Below are 7060 nucleotides of genomic sequence, written 5' to 3'. Positions count from 1 at the left end.
TATTTGTTATACATTTTGAATTTGACCTTAAGTATGCCCTGTTAACAGATTCACATTTTTGCGAGGACGTATGAAATCTTATCCTGCACAAATATTTTGGCCCAAGAGTTAAATTAACACAGTCTCTTAATAAATGTTCATCATTGTCATTCATGTTCAATTTGAAGATTTTGGTAACACTGATGATTTCCAGAGGCTCTTTTTCAAACCCTTACAAGCAAATTAATGTTTATGGCAAGGTCGGCCACATTCCCCGCGGTAGCAGATGAGAATAGAGTCTACGTCATAGGACATTGCGCGCGTCAACTTCCCGATATCACCACCAAAGTGATCGTATGCATTTTCGTATTCACTTCTGCAACGCATTTTTAAATCCTGTGCAAATCGTTTTTGTACAGATTCACGGTCAGTCTTAGTTCTGCCAGGAAACATCGAGGCCCTTAACGGTGCTTTGCTAGTCTGTTTCCTTAGCGATTCAAAGAAATGTCTCAAGTCCTTCAGGTTCTCTTCAGGTTTTCCTTGCATTTGTATTTCAGAAGCCCCTGTTGCGGCGGCGCTGTCTCCATCCGTTGTGAGTTGTGAAACAGTAAGAGGATGGGGGTCCCGCTGGATTTCACGGATGCACTCTCCCGTCCACCTTTTTTTAGTTTCCGATGTACGTATCTGCAGCTACGTTTGCGGTACAGTCTGGGTGGTCTGGACAGGTAACATTCGCCCCTCTCCTTCGCAGGACCTATCCTTTTTTACACAGTTTGTTTCCACAAAACACTGCAAAGACTCTTTTTACTGGTTACCTTTTCACACATAGTGCAAGTCACTTGAGTTGCTGCCTGAAAAGGAGTTTTACCGACGGCGCTGAATGTTGAATTGTTGTATCTTGCGTCCCCCTCCGCTCGTATAGTTGAGGTTGCAGGAAATCCGCAATTTGTAGTGTTTTCTTGAATTGTTTTACGAATACCTCTCATACTATATTGATTTGTTTCCGTATTTTTCCCCGACTTTGTTCGCCGTTTCCTGCATACTACTGGCTGACCCTGGGTGGATATTGGCTGAGCGGATCATTCCGCGCATCCCCTCGTCAGACAGGTGGCCATACGACCTACCGACATGGCTAAGATGAGGCGTGCCGCTTTCCTCCCTGGACCTGGGGACTTTACCTCCTCATATAGCTTACATGGAGGACTCTGGTACCCGCAGTGGAGAGATGTTATCCATACCAGACCTCGTTTTTGGTCGCGAGAGTAGTTCCAATCTAGACTTCCCTCACAGGTTGGTTTCAGGGATCGATGATCCTTAAATGAATCGTTCCATTACTCGAAAGTCTATTTATTGTGTAAAAGTCTATAAGTTTCACTTTCTGGGCTTCCTGCAGCTTCACTGTCACCGTATAAATAAATGGCCCTGGGCTCTCTCCCCCGGGGTCTCAGAATCATCATGTTGCTGTCCCTGCCCGCTGCGTCATTATTAGTCATTAACTAGCCATTGTTAGTAATTGTAACCAATTCATCATATAGCTCACTACTGAGCCTAACTGTCTGTGGTTTCTTCGATTCGGGATAATTGCTCCCTTGAGATTTCTTTTCCTTGTTGTGTGGCACATTCCCTTTTCTGAGTTCAAAATTGGACAGCCATTTAAGGTTTTTTTACCCATTTTACATATACTGTGAACAGTTATATCGATAATTACAGTATGGTTCTAAGACATATTAGTTGTCTTCAAGGTATCACACCGGTAATCGCCCTATGAAAATGAACTTAGTCAATTGTAGTTCCATACATTTATATGGAATTTTTTTTTCTTTTACCCGAATATTGCTAATCCCATATTTGATTTTAATAAAATGGATATCTATGAATAGGGAAATTTCTGTACTTTGTAAATTTGGTGTTACTTTTAACAGTAACTATTTCTTAAAGGGGTGTGTTCCCGTTTTGCACACATCTGTTAATTAGGTATAGAACAATAGGTGTGATTTGTGTTGTGATAGCAATTATAGTCTGCTTTCAATCAAAGAATTTACCTGGATTTTTACCTGGATTTTATCAGTGCCCTACAATGAATAGGGAAAAAGAATATAGATAGTTTGTTGTATTTTATGTCATTGCCTTCAAGCTTAAGAATGATATGATCTGGCTGGAATGTTTTAATGAAAGGTACATCGTGACGTAACATGCCATCAATAGTACGACCCCCTGTTTCTTTGTACTTTATTGCATGTGAGTTAATACACAGATCATCAACATACCCTAAATCTTCATCGTCAATAAAAAAAAATGATGGAAACGACGAACAACAGTGTCCGAGAATCAAAACTTTGGTTGAAATAATTGTAAGCGTATACGATAAAAACTAAAATAAAATTGCTTGTAATAGATACAAACTAAATCTTATAGTATATACAACGCTTACCATTTGAATTTTAATAGGAATGGTCCCAAGGAACAGAATCAGTATTCAAAGGTGTTACCCGTGCGGCGTCCTTAAAGAAAGTGAATTAGCGCGCCTTTCTAAACACGGAGAGTCGCTAGAATTCCCGCGTTTAATTCCATTGGTCAAATGATGACACCAACATTACGTGAGCAAATAGTGCACTCTCTACTTGATAATACACATTAAAAAGTGCGATAACTCATAGGGCGAGACATTGTAAAAATTAATATGTATAAAGCAATTTAAGTAAACTTGAAATTAAAATTCCTTAATATAAAAAATCATAATATGATCTTAAACGTTTTACGCTAAAATTATAGGTTTCATTGTCCTTTTAAGAAAGATGTGTTTGAGATTAAGGATACTCTTTCAAAACGTACATCGACATTTAAGCCATTAATGCTGACGTCTTCACCAGTGCTGGTTAGTTTGTTCATGTTGGGTTCCCACATTTTTAGATATATTGTTCCTCTTTGGTCTGAAATGGTCGATACGTTTTTTGGAAATCTTAGTTTCCAAAATGTTTGTAATTTAAAATCATTTGATATCTGAATATTTACAAAGATTACAGATTTTAATAAATTATTTTCGGTATATTGGAACAACAGTTTTTCACTAGTACACAATGATTTGTAGTGGTGGTTTAATAATTAATTAATTTAATAATTGTCGGGGGAGGGGGTTGTTTTTATTTTTGTCAAAAGTATTTTTGATAAATTTAATTACAGCCGATGTTGTCAACTATTTTCAATTTAACAATACACACAAAGTCACTATATTTCAATCCTGAAGAATAGTTCATACCATTATTTGTCTTGGTTTTCCTGGTTACATTCATTCATACCAAGATATTTTTTGGAGGACCTATCAAAATATTATTTATAATACTGTATAACAGAATCCATTTCACCATACTACTAAATAAAAATGTTAAAAAATACTGAGATTCTGATTGTTCACTAGCCTAAATACATAACTAGCCTAACATCTGTCAGTACAATATATGCATTTTTAGCTATAAATAAGCATAAAAGTAATAAAGTCTCTCGATTCAGGTATACGCATGTACATTTTACATGTACGAAACAAAATAATGATTTCAATAGCAACAAACACTCACTTCCTATGCATCAAATATGACACTTTTTTTAAAATTGTGTCCCACTTTCTACGGTGTAACACACCGTTATTGGCCTTGCTTTTATTTATGGCTTCTCTACATTCATACATTCCTGGACATTTTTTTCCAGAAAACTTTTGAAGTAGAGCTGAATTTCTCGGATCTCTTCTTCCGTCCACTTAAGTCTTTCTGCTGTGAATTGCCAAGGTAAAATAAATATTCTTTAAATTTCCAATTATAAAGTCTCCAACTTCAGGTTCAAAGTTAGTTAATTACAAACAAGAGGCCCAAAGGCCACATTGCTCACCTGTGTAACATTGCGAATAACTCTAATCATCAAGCACTAGCATTTACAGTCGAGTCTTGTTAAGTCTAACATATGAACATTGAATCTATGTGCAGTGTCAGTCTATTTGTTTCAGCTGCAAGGTGTCACGTGACCGATTCATGTGACGTCTAAAATCAGAATTGTTTACTGTAACCATTTCCGGAAAACGTCGAGCGCATGATCGAGTTAAGAAAGTAATGGCAAACGTCAACAAATGTCAATCGAAAAGTTCAACTTCTGACCAGCCAAGAGTGAAAGGGAAATTTGTTTAAAAAAAGGTACAGCAAGCAGATCAAACCGTTTAAAATATTTAAATAAAGTTAATTATGACCCGAGTAAAACCAGAGAAACAGAGCACTCGTATTCATGCGAAGCAGACGATTGCTATAATACACAAACATCTGATCATGATGTTTACTACAATGCGGACATTGCGCTCGTGGAGACAGTGGCAGAAGACAGTGACATTTCATGGAGGGACGGGAGGAGGATAGTTGAACTGAAGCATATAGCTGACCAGATGTTTTGCGTCAAGTGTTCTCAACCTCTTCATCTGTCTCATATCGTAGAGGAAAAGATCAGTGGCCTAGGAAGCTTCCTACATATTCAGTGCCCCAGTGTCTTTACATTAACACCGTAACCATCGGCAAAAGAAACGAGAAGGGTGTATTTGACATGAATAATAAAGCCACTGTATGTAAGTTTGATAATTTACAATCACAGCTATCTGTAAAACCATGCAACCCACGAAGTCAGACACTGCTAAATTTATAAATGAAAATCCGATTTATTGAAATGTTTACAATACATATTACAATTTCAGTTAATGAGTTATCACTCAGTCATGAACAGATGAATGTAAAAAAGATGAAAAACAATCATGAATTGTACCACTGTGTAATGACACCCCTTCATTCTCATAGCAGACACATATACAATCTGGAGCAATACATGTAAATGACAAAAACTGCAGAACCATTTTTGTTGGCATCCAAGCAAGATTCATTTGGTCTGAGAAAGTGAAAGATTATGATTTTTTTTTTACATCAAACACAGCAAAGATTCATGTATATTAAGTATTAATATTTATTGGTATATATAACATTTATATATGAATGAATGTGTGCAATCCATTTGACTTGTTTGAAAGATACATACATTACTGTTGGGTATCTTGCATCTTATTAGTTGCCATGCACACATATTTGCTGGCAAGGGGTCAGGCCACTGATATTAATATTTGTTGTTTAATCTAAACCTCCGTAATAAACTAAGGTTAATTTAAAGCTGACATGAATTCATAAAAGCATTCGGTCGCCATATTAGTTTCAATCGCTCCTCTACTGCCACTGGGGTATATATACCGGTTGAGAAAGTTACGGTCGATTGCTTTCTGATCGAGCCATTCAGGTTGCACGGACTTCTAAATGCATGAACTACACATGGTAGTAAAATGTTGTAATAAAGATTATAAAAAATAACAATCAATGAAATACAAAATATATAGATTGTTTGAAAGGATTTCCGAGGTATCCGTATTATTTTGCACAAACAGTGTTGCATTACTTCGCATGCACATCGAACACGTGTGTTGTTCATACAGAATGCGTAGCGTCTGCATCTTCTTGAAAAAACCCGGCGGTACTACATCCAACACAGTAGATAAATGATCGTAAATCGAAGAAAATAACAGCGTAACTTCGTTTCTATCCGTTCCAACAAAAACGCACCGTTTCTAAAATCCATGCGATAATTCACATTGCTCGATCTGCCACAGTGTGTAGTTTGCGCATGTGCGATGTTATAATATACACAGGAAAACGGTCTACAATTATCAGCGAAGTTTTGAAGCATCTGTGCCTAGCTGGATTTCTGTCTGTCTTGTTTCACCGTTTATTGGATATATCTTGCCAGTGCAGTGGTTGTCATATTTTTCTTCAAAACGCGTTTCTCCATGTCTTTTAGTCCAAGGTAACGTGTTCGGGTGTACGAAATTCCTGAATGCGGTGAAGCATGAATAGTGCTTTCGGCCTTATATAGGGGGTGTGTAGCGATGAGCAGAACAATAGAAATCGACAACTAATATGGCAGTAGTTGGTGATAAAAGGGAAATAATGCGTATTTATGAACTCATGTCAGCTTTAAGGACCATTTTTAACCGGGTTTTCCAACGGAAAAATCCGGTTATTAAAATGGTGAAAATGGCGGGCGGGCGGCTGCCAAAAGGGTACCCTCATTGTACGGATAACTCCTCCTACAGTTTTCAAGATAGGAAGTTGTTCTTTTGCAGATCAATTGTACATATATCAGAGGTGTGCATATTGCAAGGATTTTGATTTCCGATAATTTATCGAAAAAATACCAGGTTTTGAACTTAGTCATTTTTTGGCAAAATTTTGCATATAGGGTACCCTCATTGTACGGATAACTCCTCCTACAGTTTTTAAGATAGGAAGTTGTTCTTTTGCAGATCAATTGTACATATATCAGAAGTGTGCATATTGCTAGGATTTTGATTTCTGATAATTTATGAAAAAAATACCAGCTTTTGAACTTAGTCATTTTTTGGCAAAATATTGCATATAGGGTACCCTCATTGTACGGATAACTCCTCCTACAGTTTTTAAGATAGGAAGTTGTTCTTTTGCAGATCAATTGTTCATATATCAGAGGTGTGCATATTGCTAGGATTTTGATTTCTGATAATTTATGAAAAAAATACCAGCTTTTGAACTTAGTCATTTTTTGGCAAAATATTGCATATAGGGTACCCTCATTGTACGGATAACTCCTCCTACAGTTCTCAAGATAGGAAGTTGTTCTTTTGCAGCTCAATTGTACATATATCAAAGGTGTGCATATTGCTAGGATTTTGATTTCTGATAATTTATGAAAAAAATACCAGCTTTTGAACTTAGTCATTTTTTGGCAAAATTTTGCATATAGGGTACCCTCATTGTACGGATAACTCCTCCTACAGTTTTTAAGATAGGAAGTTGTTCTTTTGCAGATCAATTGTTCATATATCAGAGGTGTGCATATTGCTAGGATTTTGATTTCTGATAATTTATGAAAAAAATACCAGCTTTTGAACTTAGTCATTTTTTGGCAAAATGTTGCATATAGGGTACTCCATTTCACTGGATACGTGTTGATAGGATTATGGATACAGTTCACATAA

The sequence above is a fragment of the Magallana gigas genome, chromosome 1, assembly GCF_963853765.1.
Source record: "Magallana gigas chromosome 1, xbMagGiga1.1, whole genome shotgun sequence".
Taxonomy (NCBI): Eukaryota; Metazoa; Mollusca; class Bivalvia; order Ostreida; family Ostreidae; genus Magallana; species Magallana gigas.
The sequence above is the reverse complement of the archived record's forward strand: the minus strand, read 5'-3'. Positions refer to the sequence as shown.